This window comes from Chelonoidis abingdonii, chromosome 3 (genome assembly GCF_003597395.2).
Source record: "Chelonoidis abingdonii isolate Lonesome George chromosome 3, CheloAbing_2.0, whole genome shotgun sequence".
In the NCBI taxonomy this organism is placed as follows: domain Eukaryota; kingdom Metazoa; phylum Chordata; order Testudines; family Testudinidae; genus Chelonoidis; species Chelonoidis abingdonii.
The window spans coordinates 93,015,064-93,034,373 of record NC_133771.1 but is presented as its reverse complement, the minus strand read 5'-3'; the positions used below and the strand labels follow the sequence as shown (position 1 = coordinate 93,034,373).

General features: G+C 45.6%; 1 long non-coding RNA gene across 1 annotated transcript in view; it reads left to right on the top strand.

The window, feature by feature from the left end:
• LOC142046572 (uncharacterized) overlaps positions 1-18,308 on the top strand; it is a 33,873-nt gene extending 15,565 nt beyond the window's left edge. Inside the window, exon 2 of the long non-coding RNA XR_012655530.1 lies at positions 18,262-18,308. This is a non-coding gene — a long non-coding RNA (uncharacterized LOC142046572). The remainder of the gene's footprint in view (positions 1-18,261) is intronic.
• Positions 18,309-19,310: the final 1,002 nt, after the last annotated feature.

Here is a 19,310-nt window from a genome sequence, read left to right as displayed (position 1 = left end):
CCAAAGGGCCTCAGATAGCCTACTTTAGCTTCCACAAACCTGTGTGCTAAATGTATTGGCTCCTCACTAGTCACCCCAGGTGTGTCGTAAGTTAACCGTTTCACTGGTCTTATTACCCTGTCTCGCCTATTGAGAATCTCTGTTGCTGTGGTAGGGGGGACATCCTCTTGAGTGACGGATGGGGAGGTTTCCTGTGAGTTCCCCTCGGATATTGGCATAGGTCCCTGCATTTCTAGTTCTAACAGTGGAGGGTCGAAGGTGCTCAGGACATCCTCCATCTGTATGTCGCCACTGTCCAATAACCTGTGTATGTCATCACATGGGGGTTCCACCGTGGCTCAGGAGTGTCAGGACTGGGCCTTAATACTTCTGCCATAGGTTTTAGGGTGGAAGAGGAGGTGCTCTCTTTTGATTCAGCTGATCGAGACTGAAATTTTGTCTTCATCCCAGGATACACCATGGTTGTGTCTTCCTCCTCAGACTCACTCTCAGATGTGCTGAGTTGGGGTAAGTTAGCTGCAGGAGGCAGGCTGTCCACGTTGAAGGTGGCTTTGGTACAGCACCTTTGTTCTGCCCAATTGCCCTGTTGTGGCCCATCTCATAATGGGTGCCTACCAATTCCCCTACAGGGAGCAAAAGGTTTCTATGCACGGTCTTTGTCTGCCCTGGACCCTCTTCTGGTTTGATCTTGTAGACTGGCAGGTCTCCTAGCTTTTCCATCACCAAGTAAGGTATTGGCTTCCATCTGTCAGTTATCTTGTGTTTGCCAGCAACACCCAAATTTCGCAGCAGGACTCTGTCCCCTGGCTGGAGCTCTTGCAGACGTACCCTAGTATCATATCGATGTTTGTTGCGGTCTGCGTTCCTCCGAGCTGCACATGTAGCTAGGTGATAAGCATCCCGCAGCTTTTCTCATAGTCGGGATACATATTGCTGATGGGTTTCATAGCTATCGCCATCCTCTGATACACCAAAGCACAGGACTATGGGTAAACTTGGTTCTCAACCAAATATCAAGAGATATGGGGTGACTCCTGTAGCATCATTCTTTGTAGCATTGTAGGTGTGCACCAGAAATGCAACATGTTGGCTCCAGGTTGCCTTCTGCTCTGGCCGCAAAGTCCCTAACATATCTAATAGGGTTCGGTTGAACCTCTCTAGCTGAGGGTCACCTTGAGGGTGATAAGGCGTTGTCCTCGACTTTTTAATGCCTGCTATCCTCAGCACCTCCTTCAGAAGGTGACTCTCAAAGTCTCATCCCTGATCCGAGTGTATCCGGGCTGGGAATCCATAAACTGAGAAATATTTTTTCCCCAGTACTCGAGCGACAGTGGTGGGCTTCTGATCATGTGTGGGATATGCCTGTGCATATCGCGTATAATGGTCGGTCCACTACCAGAATGTTCCCAATATTCCTCTTGTCCACTTCTAAAGACAAGACAAGAAATCAATGCAAACCAGCTCCAGAAGTTTGTTGCTGGTGATAGTCTTCAGATATGCAGCCCTCGTGGGCAGAGTTTTCCTTTGAACACATCAAGAGCAGGTCTCACATTTCCTGCGAACATCTTCAGCCATCCGGGGCCAATAGAACCTACTGCGGATAAGTTCCATCCCTAAATGTCCAAAGTCATCATGTAGGGCCCTCATGGCCAGGGCACTGTACTCTTTTGGCAGCACTAGTTGATTCCGTTGCTGTTGTAGAGGGTCTGTGGTCATGCGGTGTAGCACTCCCTGATTCAGTTTTAGTTTGGTCCATTTTCTCAAAAGTAGTTTGCCCTCTGGGGTAGGTGGGACAACCGCAGCTGGGCCTCGCCCCTCCATTTTGGCAAGTAGTGTATTACAAATGTCAATATCTTGCAGCTGGGCTTCCTGCCAGTCAGCCGCACTGAGCATGGACAAGGGAGATTGGTCCAAAGCAATATAGTTCACTGAAGCAGAAGGCACACATTCAGGGGGCAGGCCCAAAGCTTCAGCAACACATCCATGAAGGCTCTCATAGGCCCCCGGCTCTCGGCGACTCACACTGCAAATAGCTGTCACTCCATCCTTGGGTGTCACAGCAACTCCTAGTGCCTGTGGACGCCTGGACAATGCATCTGCATCTACATTGCTTCTCCCTGATTGGTATTGAATGGTGAAGTCATAGCTAGCCAAAGCGGCCACCCATCTTTGCCCTGTAGCACCCAGTTTAGCACTTGTTAACACATAAGTCAGTGGGTTGTTGTCTGTCCACACCTGGAACTGAGCACCATACAAGTAGTCTCGAAATTTCTCAGTGATGGCCCATTTCAAGGCCAAGAACTCCAGCTTGTGGGTGGGTTGGTGGGTTTCACTATCAGACAGTCCTTGGCTGGCAAAGCCTACAGGTTTATGCTTGCCTTCCACCTCCTGGTACAGTACTGCTCCCAGACCCTCCAAACTGGCATCAGTATGCAGGATAAATGGCTTGCTTGGGTCAGCAAAGACTAGGACTGGGGCATGAGTTAGGCAAGTAATGATTTCTTGAAAAGCCCTTTCACATTTCTCATCCCACCGTGGCCTAAAGAGTTCGAAGGGGCCATAGTGTCTCTGCATGGAAGACCCCTCATTCTTGGTCTTAGATTTGTTCTTGCTGGACTGATATCCCCTGATAAGATCATTGAGGGGTTTTACAATTGTTGCATAGCTTTTCACAAATCTGCGGTAGTAGCCACTAAACCTAAGGAAGGTCTTGAGTTTTCTGTAGTTGCTTGGACGTGGCCATGTAGTGAGTGCTTCTATTTTATCAGGATCAGTAGTCACACCCCCTTGGGACACGATGTGACCCACATACTTCACCAAGGTCCTGCAGAACTGGCATTTGTCAACTGAAAGCTTCAAACCATAATCCTCCAACCTATCAAGCACTTTAAAAAGTCTTTCTTCATGCTCCTCCAAAGTTCTTCCAAACACAATCAGGTCATCCAAATTAACTAACACTTGCAGTAAATTCAAGTCTCCCACAACTTTCTCCATAAGACGTTGAAAGGTGGTAGGTGCTCCAGAAATCCCTTGGGGCATGCGTTCGAACTGATAAAACCCTAATGGGCAGATGAAGGCTATCTTCTCCTTATCTTCTTCACCCAGAGGGATCTGGTAGTATCCACTCCGAAGATCCAACACAGAGAACCACTGGCTTCCCAGCAAACAGTCTAAGGCATCTTGGACTCGAGGCATTGTGTACTGGTCAACCACAGTATGGCGGTTTAGGGTGCCGTAGTCAATACACATCCGGATTTTCCCATTCTTTTTACGGACCACCACAATGCGTGAGGCGTATGAGCTGCGGGACTTTGTAATGATGCCATTTGCAGCCACCTCTTGAAGGTCGCACATCTTCCACCTCGGAGAGAGCAAGCCTCCTAAATCTCTCTCTGAATGGTCGAGAGTCACGTAGTCTGATGTTGTGCTCTACTCCTTTTGCACATCCCACATCCCACTCATGCAATGAGAACACCTTGGCTCTTTCACAAAGTTTCCTCCTCAGGCGATCTTTCTACTCCTTGGACAATGGTGAATCTCCAAAGTCAAACCTTGCTGGGTCTATTGTCAGAACTTGAGTCTCACACTGGGGTTTTACAATTGATTCAGGCTCAAAGAGGTCTGCTATCTTTTGTCCTTGCTTCACAACAACATCTCTACTTGTTTCATTAGCAATCAGTATAGTCAACTTTTCCTGGGCTTCAGCAGGTAGGGTTATGACTCCACTGGGGACCAGCACTCCTTCCAAGAGCTCTCCTTCAACCGGCTGCTCTAACATTGCTAATGGCCCTTTACTGCCTTTCAGCCTAGTACTCATGTCAAGCACTTTTTGCTCCATCCTTGCAGGCACTACTAAGGGGGTTTTGCCCATATACTTCAGTGCCTCAGTCGGTAGCTCAGACGTCTCCTTTTTAGCGTTCTCAGTCTTCCTATAGGCTTCAGCACAAAGCGTATGGATTATCAGGGTACTCAGGTACTGGTCCCCAGCCCGTCGTCTGCAGTAATCCGCGAGCACCTTGAAGAGACTGGAGTTGGTCCCTATCAGCACAGACACATCAGAGGTCCCTTTAGAGTCAGGGCATATTAAGGCAGCTGTCTCTACCTCTTCCCTTACCCCAGCAACCTCCTCTGGGAATTCCAGGTGCACTATGACATACCCTTGACAGGGGTATTCATCCATGCTGAGGCCACACAGACCAATGCCAGTCAGTGCCTGTATAGGCAGGTGCCTAAGCATCTGTTGGTAGAATGACTGAAATATAACAGTCACTTGAGATCCAGTGTCAAGCACGGCTTTACACTCCGCCCCTTCAATCCTCACCATGACCTCTGCTCTAGGCCCTATCAGTCCTGCAGGGATCCCAGCTGGACAGTCTCTTCTGGGGGAATCTTCAAATCCTGTAGGCCTGGTGGTCTCCGTCCCCAGACCTTCTGGCAGCTACTGGATCTCTCCCAACTGATCCTCAGCTTTTCATACACTAAGGAGGGGTTCTCTTCCTTATGGCAGTTAGCAGCACTGTGCCCATCCTGACCACACCGGTAGCAAAAGAATTGTCCTTTCGGTGGAAATTCCTACGTCCTAAGGGGCCCCCTCCCTCCTTTTTCCCAAGATAGCCATCTATAAAGGTGCGTGAGGGGGTTTGTATTCTTTCATCTTCCCCTATACTGGTCGTAATGGTGCGTAGCGCACTGATGCCCATCCTGAACGCTACTCACCGTAGCAAAGAATTGTCCATTTCACCTTCGCCGGGGGACGTGTGGCTCAGAATAATGACTTCCTCCATCGTCACACGTCTGAGGCCCTTACTTCCTGGAAATCTTAGTTCAGTCAATTGGTGCTGTCTTTGCAGCTCTCAGCATCCGTCTTTACTGCGGTCAGTTTGGACCTGCATTTAGTTGGCTAGTCCTCTTGTGGTGCTCACACATCAGTAATTCTGGCCCTTGGCAGTTCGGTGTTGAGTGTCTGGGTCTTGGTTCCAAAAGTGTGTTGGGCTTCTCACATCGCATGGCCGTCTTGCCTTTCTTCCTCTTCTCCTGACTCCTTTATACAGCTTGGACAGTAACTTGGGGGATGTTCCTGCGTTCCTCTAGTGAGATGAAGTAGGATCCGTGTACTGATACTGAGTCTTTACAACTTGAGCCAGTTCTGGTCTGACCCACACTGCCAGCTTTAGTCACGCTCCAGCCCGCTCATAAAGCCTCTCTCGTTAAGCAGTCTCGTCCAGCCTCTGTATATAGGCTGATAATTCTTCTCACCTCCCCTTGCTGTCAGGAATTAAGGAATTTACAGTAACTTGTCCTCAAGTGGGCCCTCGCTACTGCTCCCAAAGGTGTATCTAGATCGAAAGGCCTCTAGACACGTCTCTTCGGCACACTGACCCAGGGTCAATGAGCTTTCGCAGGTGTTGAATTACAATATCTAATGCTGGGGCCGAACGTGAAGCTCTCTATTAGACACATCGTTGCGCTTTTCGTACATATGGGTGATGGCCCATCCCAGCAGCATTTCAGTGGTATGCTACACCCAGGGTTCAACTCCTTTTTCCCCAGCAGAGAAATAACCTTAACGTTACGACACAGAATTTGATGTAGGCATAAGGCCAACACAATCTTTTCCAATATCGTGCCCCAGTGGCTTTTTGCTCTAATCATAGAGGCTGTGGCTGCCGCTCCTAGAGGATAGGTTAGAGGCGCCAGGACTGGCGCCCATTAGCCCCCCTCAACCCGATACATATTAGCCATTATACAAACAGTAATTCCGGTCAAAATATAAACACAATTATTTCCAATACAGTGGAACACTCACAGGTGCTTCTGCGAGGGGTACTGACCCACAGCGGATCCCGGCGATCGAGCCCCCAAAAATGTAAACCCTTCTGCTCCTCTGAGTTGGCAGCAACAAGGGCCGTTGAGTTCAGTATTCCAGGGGTTTCGTTTCATCACAATAACAAGCCATGCATAACCCGTCAAGCCCCCACTCAGTGACCTCTGGGGCTTAGCTCATACATCCGGTGACCTGGGACTCGTCGGCGTATACGGCCACCCCAGTCATGGGCACGTCTATGGAGGCATATCCTTCCCATTCACAAGCACACAGAGTCTGGAGCTGTAGGCGAGCAAATCCTCTTTTAAGTAAGGAGGAGGGAAACAATGCAGCCATCTACGTACTTGATTAGCAAACACCACAACCAGGACACGATTGTAATACAAACCGATACTCAAGCAAAAACCCTCACGCTACAAGAGTACGTTTGGCAATGTCAAAAACCCACCTCCAAGTACGTTTGGCAATGTCCTTTTCCCCTTAGGGTCTTAAGTCCAATCACTCCAAAGTCCAACAACCCAAAAGTCTCTGGTCAGTGCCACCCCAGAGTTCAAAAGTTTATCTGCAGAGTTTTACCCCTCAGCCTGGGTGGAAATGGCGAGGGCAGGGGCTCTTGCCTGGATTATCTACAGACATTCCCAAAGGAATGACTGCAAAGAAACCAAGATTTTTTCTTTTCATAACACCTTCTTTTAACATTTATACACAGTTTCACTGCTTAATTCCCTCCAATAACTACAGAGTTAACTTTTTGCTTGCTTGTCTGGGCCCGATCCTTTTTTCTTGCTGCATTATTTTTTTCCATGGGCACAGGCATTGTTTCACTATCAATTTAGCAAGGATGGTGGGCTTTTTGATTAACCCTCCTTTTATTTATTTATACACACCTATTTACATACACACATTACATCTAGATGCATTTTATTTAATAATAACCTTTTCTCTATGTCCGGACTTAATACAATCTTCCCTTGAGGTGGTAACAACCCCTCAGCACCGGTGCATTGTAAGAAAGGATAGTAGCAGGGCTACGGACAACGGGAAAGATAGGGAGAACAACAGCATGAACAGTACAGTAAAATAGGGAAGTCACACTTATTGACCATAGGAATAATGACTTCTTGTTGAATTAAGGAGGAATTACAGGTTAAATTCCTTCCTCAGTCTAGTTTGAGAGAGGATTTCACTGCACTTTGGGAAGTGGTCTTGCTGGGTTTAAGTGAATCTTAACAGGTTGGGCAGACCCAATGCACTCAACTTTGGTTGGCATGATCGACTCACAAGGCCCACAGGGAGGGAGAGACCTTAACCAGCAGTTCCTGTTGCAATGAAGAAGGGCTGGGGTCGATCTTTTCTTTTAGAGTGTCCTTCTGCAAACTGCCAGGACCTTATTGTAAGTGGGATCAGACACGTCCAGATGCACACCATTTGGGGTACAGCAGATTGTACAATTTAATTTACACAGCAAAACTTTTCCCAAAAGGTCACCTAGTAAACAAGAACTGGGGAGGAAAGCATAATAGTTAGACAGAGGACCGACATAAACGGTCAGAGGTGAAGAGATGGGGTGGGGCACAAGAACATTGCCCACCCCTACTGCTTGTGGAGCGGCCAGGGCGGTAGGGACATTCTATTTTCCAATGGTCCATCTGTTTGCAATAGTGACACCCGCCATCACTGGGGAGGTAAGTGGTGGGAGACTGGGGAGGTAAGTGGTGGGGACCTCGGTTTGGCCTTTTCCCTCTCCCCCACAATGGGTGGCTATTGCAGGGTCTCTGCATGTCCTGGAACTGGAGGGTCATTAACTTAGTTTCAATGTGGCGGTGACAGTGTTGGATAGCTGCTAAAATTTCATTTAGATTCTTTTCTTTACTTGGTTTACAGGTGATAATTTTGGCTCAATCTGCTTTCTTTGGGCAAACTGGGAGAATTGCTTCCCACAGCCTGTTTCTAATTCTATTTATTTTGTCCTGCTCATGGACTGGGTTCTCCATGGGCCATCGGGCTGCCTGATAAAGGCAGATTTAATGTTTTCCTGGGCAGGACTCCCTTCAAGAGTTGTTTTAAGTCAGCCCAGGTGGGGTTATAACAGTAAATGACAGTTTTTAATTCTTCTTGGAATTTAGCAGGGTCTTCTTTTATTTTCAGAAATTTTTTTATTAAATTATACAATTCCATGGGAGACCAAGGTGCATGCACAGCCCCGAAGCGTCAATGCCTGGGAACTGGTGCAAGGGGAATATTTCCTCAGCACTGGGAGACACTGTCTGAGGGTGAACGTAAGGGGCTTTTGTTGCTTAATATTTCTTGCCAGCTTGGTTGAATTTAATTTTTTTGCCAATTCCCTTTTTATCTCTTTTAATTGTGTGGTACCGTTTTTTTCTGTTTCTTCATAAAAATTAAAATATGCATCGAACTGGCTTTGTGGGGATCCTATTCTCTGAAAGGACTGCAATTTGCATACATACAATACTCAGGTGTGCCCTTTTGGTGAGATGGTGATCCCTTTTGACTCACCGGCCTCCATTTTCCCAGTTGACAGATCAGATCACTTTCACTTAGGTCTTTCACACAGGGAAGGCTTGTTTAGGGCGTTTACGACTGTCTACAACCCTTTCCAGCAAAGAGCGTCGGCTAGTCTCAGAGACAATGGTGCCTCTTACTCTGTTGTTTCCAGTAGGGCGTTTGGACCCGTCAGTGGCTCATTCAGCCACCCTCAGGCGGGGATGGGAGGGAAAGGGAAGGAGGTTACAGAAACAGGAATCTCCCTCGATCTTGGTTCTGGAGCGGATAATGCACCTTACTCCAGTCCAGAGGATCAAACAGAGCTCAGGGACAATCCGAGGATGGGGGAAAAGGATAAGGTCACACAAACTTAGACCCAGACAGGTCTCTCGCTGGGCATGCCATGCAGAGGAAGCCTTATCCTGGTCAGAGCCCTTTACTGACCCACAAAGGGGTGGTCACAGGGAATCTTCCTGTGACCTTCACTTCCACACTGGCACACAGAACAGTACAGAGGCCTATTTAGCCACACCCAATGGCTCTTCCTGGGGAACAGAACAGAACAGAAGGGCATCAGGGATGTCTGTCGGTAAAAGGTTCAGATCCAGCGTGCAGCTCACCCAACCCTGAGCCTACGGTCAAATCCTCCACCAGAAACCCACAATAGAGATTTCAAAAGGTCTCTTACCTTTCAAATGGGCTCAGGGTCTGGTGGGTGATTGCCCGCGGTCCTCCATTCTGGGGAAGTCATCTGTGGATCCCGGACGAGCCCCCAAATTGTTGTGGAAAAATTGACCACAGGGTTGATTTTGAATCAGACAGCCTGAGGCTCCTTTATTTTATACGAGCATATATGCAAGGAGAGTCAGCATGGGCCCATGCAAGGTGGCAAGATGCTCTGCCTTCCGTAAATTTCTAGCTCACTTATAAAGGTTAAAACCACAGATAAATTACATGTACTTCCATATTAATTATCTTATTTGGAATATATTGCAAAATTAATATAGGACAAAAGCAAAACCATGCGTCTCCCCCACTAGACCCCACTTGTTACTCACTGTCTGATTTTTTGTGGTCAGCAACCTTTCTAACACAACTGTTGTGGTTATATATTTCATAAGCCTGGCTATTGCAAATTATGCTACCTGAGGACTTTATCACTCTGCCCCCACATGCCCTTTATACACACGAAGCCATTGTTCCATTTTGGGAACTTTCCACTGTGACTCCTTTTACCCCTTGACACACACAAGCAACTTTCCATCACTCTTTCAACACTCTCTCCCCCTCCTCTCTGCCCCTTATACACAGAGACAAGCTGAACCAAAATTCAACACAGCCTAGAAACGAGCTTATCCAAAGTTTAGGCCTAAAAGTCTGGCCAAAGTTGTAAGCCCACCGTATTTTCCCTCACAATACCAAACTACACATAAATAAATAACTACTGCTGACATACCAGTGTTTGTATTTAAAAGGAACTTAAAATTTAATCTATTTATTAAAGTTTAAATTCTTTTCAGATAATACTCCTGAAAGTACACTCCCTATTAATTTTTGTGCTTTTTACTATCACATTTCCCAAGATTTTTAAATGTTTTTGCTCCTCTCTTGCTGTGTGAAAGACTCATGTAAAAAACTGGAAAAAACTTGAGGACCTGATTTTAAGTACACTTACTCACGTGCTTAACTTTACAAGGGTGAATAATACCATTGATATCAATGGTACTATCACCTGTATACAGTACACATGTGCATGAGGATCTGTACAATTAAGGAAGCACAATAATGCCACGGACTGTACAGAAAGTGCTTGCAAAGACACAAAAAACATGATATTTTTAAAAACAGGATAAAAATATTTTATAAATACTTATTCTAAAGTTTTTCAGATATAGTGATTTTTAGAGTTACTTGCAGCAAGAACAATTTTTATAAAACCACAGATTTTTAGGTTAATTGTGTACCTTAAATTTATCTGAGGCTGCCACATTTTCACCTTGTGGGTTATTTATATAGCCAGAAATCTAAGGTTTCTGGGATCCAAGAACTGCAGTGGTTTAATCCTGTCTCTGCTACTGATTTGTGGTTTCTTTTTTTTTTCTGTAACCTATCTAGCTCCTGACTTCTCTCTTAATATCTCTGACAATGCAGCTTTCTCACTGAGGCAATTTATGGCACACTGAAAAATTAAGTACACAGTAAAATAAATTCTACACATTCTTCAATGATAGTCCTAAGTGATACTATCTGATTGGCACATGATCTTTTGGGCGTGAGTCCAGCCTGCTCTTCCCTAAGCTTTGAATCCATTGCCTCTTATGTTCACACTACAGGTGATTTCCCCTACAACAGAGAGTAGTGTGACTCCTCTCCAGTTATTGTCGTCAGTGACATCACCCTTTTCAGGTACTCTACCAATGATTCTATGTTTTCATTTGTCAGGAGGGGTCTCTTCTCCTCAGAACTTGGAACAGTTCTGTCAGTTTTATTAGGGTAGCACGTTCAAGTTCTTTTATCTTTTCTACTATTATTAGATCATCTCCTGCCATTTGTTCTTTTTCAGCTTCTTAATTGTAGCCTGTACTGCTGACATCTCTGTTGCATGAATATTTATACCAAGTAGATTATGTTTCATCAATATCTGGGACTGAGTCTGTTGAGGGCTTGTCTGAAATGCTCTGCCCATCTCTCTTTCCCTTACACGTGGGCTGTAAGCCTTTTTTCATCTTGGCTTCTTATTGGCCCATTTCATGATTTGAAATGTCCACACTTTTCTCTGCTTTGTCTGCTTTCTTCTACTCTTCCTTTGCTTTTTCCAATATTTCGTTTGTCTTAGCATTCAGGAGTTTTCCTTCAGTGCTTTTCTTTCCTTGTTGAGATGCAACATCTCTTGGCTTATCTAGTTCTTGCTCTGGGTGTGCTGATATCAAGCTGTGACTGCCGCATGTTGTCTCAGAGGACTGTGCATTTTTCTTCAGTTCCAACCCCTACCTCACCTTCCTCTGCCAGTACCACGAATCTGTTCCATAGTTCACACTGGAATTTCTCACAGCACACTTTTGTTTTCAGTTTTATATTACTAATCTTCTCTGCCACTTTCTGTTTAAGGTTGGGCTTTCTCAGGGCAGGTCTACACTACAAACTTGCATCAGCACAGCTGCACCGCTGTAGCACTTCTGCTGAAGATGCCCTAAGCCAAATGAGCGAGCTCTCTCATTGGCTTAAGAACTCCACCTCCATGAGAGGTGGTAGCTATGTCAACAAGAGAAGCCCTCTTGTCAACATAACACTGTCTACACAGAGGTGATTGATCTGTATGACTACATCGCTTCGGATGTGGATTTTTCACACCCCTGAGCAACATCGTCATACCACAATAAGTGTATAGTGTAGACCTCCATTTTAATTTCAGTTTGGGAATGCAAACACTGTGGTCATTGCTGATGGCAAATGGCTAGAAGACCTCGTCTTTGCTGATGATATTGCACTACTGAGTGACATCTCTGAAAAGTTACAAACAAAGACAGACAACCTGGCAAATACAGCAGGCCAAGCTGGGCTCAAAATCAGTTATGCTAAAACAAACATCCTGGAAACTCAGACATCAAGCAGTAACATCAGAGTAGAAGGCAAAAACAACAACAAAGTAGAACAGTTCATCTACCTGGGCAGCACCATACTAGCCAACAGAGACCTCAAGAAGAAAGTGACATCAAGGATAGGAAAATAGGAATCCACAGCATTCACAAAACTCAACAACACATGGAAATCAAACTAATATAGAACCAAAGCAAAACTGAGAATTTTCAACCCAAACGTAATCTTAGTGCTAAATATGGCCACAAGAGCTGGCAATCTACTAAAACGTTCCACAGAAAATTGGTGCCTTTGAAAATAAGTGTCTACAAAGTTTCTGGACACTGGATGAAGATACTTCATCAGTGATGAATATATCTGAGAAATCACCAGCCAGCAGCTTGTTTTCACTAGAATTAGAAAGAAGTATTGGATGTATTTAGGGCATATACTTCAGATGACAACACACATATGAAGCTCTCAAGTGGAAACCAACTGGTTGATGAAAGGTGGGTGCCCAAGAGAGATCTTAAGAAAGACCTTTGGCAGGGAGAACTAAATAGTTCATTTTAACACCATATAGCAGACGAAAGCAGCAGCAAGTGATAGAGAGGAATAGAAGAGTTTCTATCCTGTACACCAGCATTGACATGGGAAGGATGGAAATAATAAATAAAATAAAATATAAATTGAATTTATTAACTAAATCTATAAGATCAGGAATATTGTGCTATTATTGTGTTCATTTTCATACTTAATTCAGTAAAATTCTTCCATTTCTGAAGCTGCTGAAGAACGTCGATTTCCACACTGGACTTCTGAAGAAACCATGAAGATACTTGTTGTAGTATTTAGTCCAAGTTGCCACAAAGTACATTGGACTTTGGATGTTAATATAGAGGAATTTAGTTCTAGTCTTGTGATCACTAAACCCACCAAAGGAATGAAAAATATTAGTTACAAATAAATGATCCAGGATATACAAGTATAAAAATGTTGTACTAGGTTAAAGTATCGTTCTGATAACAGTGCATTTTAGAGGTAAAAGTACAATTTGTATTAGTTATGTAACTGTTTGTGAAAAAACAAAGCTTATCGTCAAATAAATTGATTAGAAAATGGACATGGCTTGGTCTTTATCTCATGCTTCAGGTCAAAGATAAACTAGAATAAGGCTGTGAATAAAAACAGGAACTGGAGTTAAACCTCCAAGAGGCCAAATATTCTCGCAACAGCATATGGAAAAAAGGATGAAAACAGGAAGTGTGCTCCATTGATTCTGCAGCTGTGATCAAGAGAGTAGTAAGATGCAAAAATGTCAAGAGCTGAATTATTTTTCTGTTTGAGATCATTAACATTTATTTTTATTAATTTCCCCTCTCATAAGTATTTGCTAGCTCATGGTTGGATCATGTCAGAGGCTAGTACGTCCATAGGGATGACTTCATTATTCTCTTCCTTACCTCTGAGGAGATGAAGGCGAGGCCAGCTCTTCTACCTTTTGACTCCTTACCAACTCATGTAAGAGTATCAACACAGGAGTTTGTGCTGATTAGCTAGATCAATTTCAAATGGTTTTTAATTACACTGAACATATGAACAAACAGAGTATCTGAGAGCATCTCCTACCTAAACGGGGAAAAAAGCAGAAACAGTATCTCCGGTGATACCAGCAGGGAGCACATTGAGAAGAATACCATCAAGGCTGATAAAAAAAGCAAGGAAAGTTCCTTCCCATTAAGAGGTCCAGATCCTGAGATGTTTCCTGTTTCATGTAGCTCTAAGATAGATAGATCCCTTAATCAAAGTGGCTACAGTATGCAGGAAGTCAGAAAACTATGACAGCCTTTGTTTAAAATGCTGATGGAAATAATATTCTCATTCACAAAAATGACCCTATGCTCTTTTAGTAGGCCAAGAGGAAGGGTTAGCTAAAGAAGACATTTCTAATGGCTTCTCTTGCTAGTCACCTGTCAGTTTTTACTACTCATGAAACCTCTGACAGTGAATTGAAATCTTGCGTATGAAGCACTTTAATGGACCCAGATAAGGAGAGTCACCTTCATCCCTCAGTGCTACAGCTCTGGGTTCAGTTTCCCTTCCTTATTTAGTAATCTATTATTCTGTCATTTTATTTATGACAGAATAATATGACTGTTATTTCACAATAATGCTTATTTTAGAATCTCAGAAGCACTGCGCTGCAAATCTGAGTGTCCTAGGAAAATAGATGAATGAAAAGCAGCTGGACACTGTTGTGGAAAAGGCTACATTTGATAACATGAAAATTGATCCCAGGGCAAAATGAGTCCTTGGTAAATGATCTTCTAGGGGAAGGCAAAGGCCATTTTCTTCACAAAGGTAAAGCAGAAGCCAAGTGTAATAAATATTTAATCCTGAGGATCCTGGCACATGATATGTGAAGCTAGCTGCCTAGCCAGCATCCCAGTGCAAGACGGTAAAGGGCACATTGGTATCTGGTAGTGTGTTTCAGCTGATCTGACTAGCTGAATATACCTGTTATGGGGAGGTCACCCAGATTCAGTAAGGGCTTAATAGCAGCCCAGAGAGGCTGGTTGGGTAGTCAGCCACAAGTGTGGTTGCACCCAATTATGGTACAGCTGGCCCTGATAAAAGGGCAGGCTGAGAGAGCGAGAAAGAAGAGATTCTTGCTTCAGCTGGAGATCAGACAGGACCAGGCTGCCTGGCAGAGCAAGCAGGGTACTTGAGGCAGAGCCAGGCTGGGGAAGAGCAGGCAGAGCTGGGGAGCTCTGGCTTAGTGAGTCCCCAGACTGAGGCCTTTCTAAAGGCCAGGGAAGGTACTAGGGTTGCAGGGAGGCAGCTGGGGCTAGAAAGGCAGCAGGTCTAACCCCCTTACCAGTGATGAGTGGCCATTACAGACTGCAGTTTGCCCCTGACAGAAGGGGCTAGATCAGGGATTGGCAACCTTTGGCACGCGGCCCATCAGGGAAAGCTGCTGGCGGGGCAGGACAGTTTGTTTACATGCAGCATCCACAGGTTCATCCGATCACAGCTCCCACTGGCCGCAGTTCACCATTCCAGGCTAATAGGGGCTGCGGGAAGTGGTGCAGGCCGAGGGATGTGCTGCTGCCACTTCCTGCAGCCCCCATTGGCCTGGAGCAGCCAACCGCGGCCCATGAAAGCTGCGAGCGGCCGAATTTGCAGACGTTGCAGGTAAACAAACCATCCCAGATGACCAGTGACTTTCCCTGATGGGCCACGTGTCCAAGGTTGATGATCCCTGGGCTAGATGATGAATGGCAGTAGCCACTGAGGCAAGGTGGATATAGGTGGTTGGGGTTCCCCTGGGAGAGGAGACCCAGAGGGTGGGGGCACTGTTGTGGGGCAGCACCCGATGATAATAGACACTGGGATCCAGGAGGGATGCAGGTCCTGAAATGCTACAAGTGGTGGGGATTCACAGGAAGCAGGTGTGATGGTAGCTCCCATAAGGCTTTATGGAAATATGCATATAAATGTGGATATATATATATATAGCATAACTAGAATGTGTTTTATACTACATATGCCATGTAACATATCTCTGTAAAGGTCATGATCTATTGAATCTATTAATCCTATTTGTATGCATGTATCATTTTTGTACTCAAAGTTATGAATATTGGCGGCATACTTGTTTGATTCTAAGTAGGCTGTAGTGAAGCAGTTGGTCATTTTCCTGAGAAAAGACTATTCTCAGTAAGTGCCCAGTCCAGAAACACTTAAGCCAATAACAGTGAACTTGGAGACACCAATCCACATCTGGGCTTTTCCAGGAACGTGGCTTGGCTGGTAAGGAACTCAGTCATGCGTGGACATATGACTTGCCCAGGTGACTCCAAAACTCCATTTTGGAGTTGGATTTTGCATAGGAGAGGGGAGGGGGTCTCCACCCACAAAAAAGTCTATTTAAGCCCATGGGAGACCCCTCCATTTTGTCTTCAGCTGGCTAAAGCAAGAGCCTCTCCACCCTCCCAGGATACTTGAAGGAAACTGGAACAAAGGACAGTGTGCAAGGGGTGTGAGTGATTGCTGGACCCAGGCTAAAGGAGATTAGCCTGTAAAAAGGGAGCATTCTGGAACTGGTGAGGATCTTATCTGTATTCAGTTTGATTAGACATAGATTTATGTGTTTTATTTTATTTTGCTTGGTGACTTACTTTGTTCTGTCCGTTACTACTTGGAACCACTTAAATCCTACTTTCTGTATTTAATAAAATCACTTTTTTACTTATGAATTAACTCTAGAAGGTGTCATGGAAGATAGCAATCAAAAGCTAATAACATACTCTCACAGAATATCAGGCCATCCGGAGAGAAAGAAGGGGGAACACCCCCTTTCAGTCAATGTGGCTCCTCTCCTTTGGGGCAGTGAGGCCTAGCAGCCACAGTCTATGGACCTGCTCCTGTGTTCAGGGCAGTGAGGCCTAGTGGCCAGTCTATGCAGCAGCCCTTGTATTCAGGGCAGGGAGGCCTAGTGTTAGGCACAGGGAGTGGTAGGGAGACCTGGGCCTGCCCTACTCTACCAGGTCCTGATTCAGGGTCCCAGGGAAACAGTAGCCCTGGTTCTGGCTTCAGGCTTCCTATTTACCATTGATTCCTCCACAGCAAGTGTCTTTCCATCTCTCTGATCCTCTGTGGGGACCCAACCTCCATAGTCTGGAGCTCAATTGGATTCCTGACTAGAGCCTGTAACATGCATCCACTCTCCTCCAACAGCCAGCCCTGACTGAACTGAGTTGCTCCCTTTTATATATTGCTTCCACCTGGAATATACCCAGCAAGGATGAGAGGGTGTGGCCTCCTGGACCCAAAGTGAGTGGTTAACCCTTGCTGGGTCAGTGCTGGGTTGGTATACCCCATCTAATATACTGATCAATGATATTATTGTCTGATGTGGATACAGGGGACAAATTCAAAATAACAAACGTATTGGAAATTATGTTACCAAAATGTCTGCCAGGTAGGGCAGGGCTGAAGCTACCCCACCATAGACAAAGGAATGTGGTTCTGCCACCCAGAAAGTACATTAAGAGACAATGAGGAATCAATTTACACAGAAGGTAAACAGGACCATCAAGCCAACAAAGGGAGAAGACAAAAACACAGAGTAGGAGATTGCAGGAAATAGATAATTTCTCAAACACCCGCAGGGGAAGAAATCAGTATGGAATTCCCTTCACCAGGAGACTCCGTGTTACCTTCCTCATAGTTTGAATGAACTTTACAATTTGCATTGAAGGGTAACCTTCAAAAGAGTTCATATTAAAGGTACACCGGACTATAAAAGAATGGAGAGAAGTTTAAGCAGAGTCAGGATGAGCCCTACCCTGACATCTGGTGGTGAATTATGGGGAGTGTGGAAAGGAATTTAAAATATTTTCATGGGCACAGGAGGCAGCCTGGGATGGTTATTTTGATAGCTCTGGGATCCCCAATTTCTTTGTTATTGGGGCAGGATAAATAAAGTGTTGCCACCTGACTATGTGAATGAGGAACTACGAGACTGCTTTATGACAGAGATGTCTCAATATAAATTAAGTGACACTTGCTAGACAAGGGACATGGGTTCCAAAACCCAGTGAATTGAGAGAGGTTGGGGACTGGTGTGTGTACCTGATGGTATGGACCCCCTTTTGAAGAACTGGAACACCAATTGCACATCCTCCTCCCTCCACTGTTAAAGAGTAGAGCTAATTTTGATTCCATTAGGAGTCCATCTAAAGGCTCCTGAGCTGAATTCATGTTGGGCCAATGGTGCACCAGCACCAGGGCTCCCCTACCATGAGCTGAAATTGCTAAGAGTTGAAATCACTAAAGAGCTGGAATTACTGAGCTGAGAGCACTGAGTGCTGTGCTAACTAGTGGGGGAGCCTGAAGACCTATCGCTAAGCAGCTGGCAGAGCGGAGCAGTCTGCAGCATGTTAGATCAGCCCATGGAACAGTGAGCGAAGTGGAGCGGTTTGCGGGGATGGCTGGAGTGGCTCATGGGTTGGCTGGAGGAGCTGCACAGCTGGGGAAGTGGAGTTGGTCGTGGTGAAGGCTGCAGCAGAACTCCACGGAGAGGCGGAGCAGTTGGCCTTGGCCCACGTAAGGTGCCCCTTACCACTCTGTGTGGGCCCCCCACCCATTTCCACCCCGGCTGAGGTGGGGGGCAAAACTCTGCAGATAAACTTTTGAACTCTGGGGTGGCACTGACCAGAGACTTTTGGGTTGTTGGACTTTGGGGTGAGTGGACTTAAGACCCTAAGGGGGAAAGGACATTGCCAAATGTACTTGGAGGTGGGTTTTTGCTTATGGTTTGTGTTATAATCCTGTTTGTGGTGTTTCTCCAGTGGGATGCCACATTGTTTCCCTCCTTTATTAAAAGGATTTGGCTACATTCAGACTCCGTGCTTGTGAGAGGGGAAGTATTGTCTCACAGAGGCGCCCAGGAGGGTGTGGTATGTAAGTGTCCCAGGTCACTGGGTGGGGGCTCAAGCCAGTTATGCCTTGTGTTATTGAAATGGAACCCCTGGATACTGAACCTGGCCCTTGTTGCTGCCAACTCAGAGGGGCAGAAGGGTTACAGAAGAATCCCAAGAGATCCTGGGAGATCCTGATCCTGACCTGAAGGGTGGGCAGCCATCTGGCAGGACGGTAGTGTTGTCCAGAAGAGAGGTTGTAGCTTGTATTGTTAAGTCTTAGTTTCTAGAAAGTGTTTTTCATTTTTATCAACCATTTCTAATTCTAGCCTTTGTACTTGAACTCACTTAAAATCCAAACTCCTTTGGTTAATAAACTTGCTTTACTTTTAATCAAAACCAGCCCACGACTGTGTTTGATTTAAAGGGAATGTCAGCTCTGATTAGTGTAGTAAGCTGTTGGGTAGTGTATTGTTAAAGGAACAAATGAACCTTAATATCTCTCTGAATGGTCCAGGAAAGGGCTAGATATTGGAAAGCAGTTTTGGGAAAATTCAGGACTGGGAGTGTGTTTGGGTCACTGCTGCATGAGGTAATTAGGTGATTCAGACTATAGCGGGGTTGTTGTGTCATAGGCAGGTGGCTGCAGACCCGGAGCTTCCACTAGGCGATCCTAGGCAGTCGCCTAGGGCAGCAGGATTTGCGGGGCAGCATTTTGCCACCCTCAGCAGAAATATGGTGGCAGGGGGTCCTTCCACTCCAGGTCTTTGGTGGAAATTCGGCGGCACGTCCTTCACTCGCTCTGGGACCTGCCGCCTAAGTGCCCTAAAGATGCGGAGCAGAAGGACCCCCTGCTGCTGAATGCTCAGAGGAGGAGTGCTGCCACCTAGGGTAGCAAAAACCCTTGTGCTGCTTATGGGCGTCTGGGGTCAGAGTGCTGAACCAGGGCTGCATAGCAGACACTCAGGATACTGCATGTT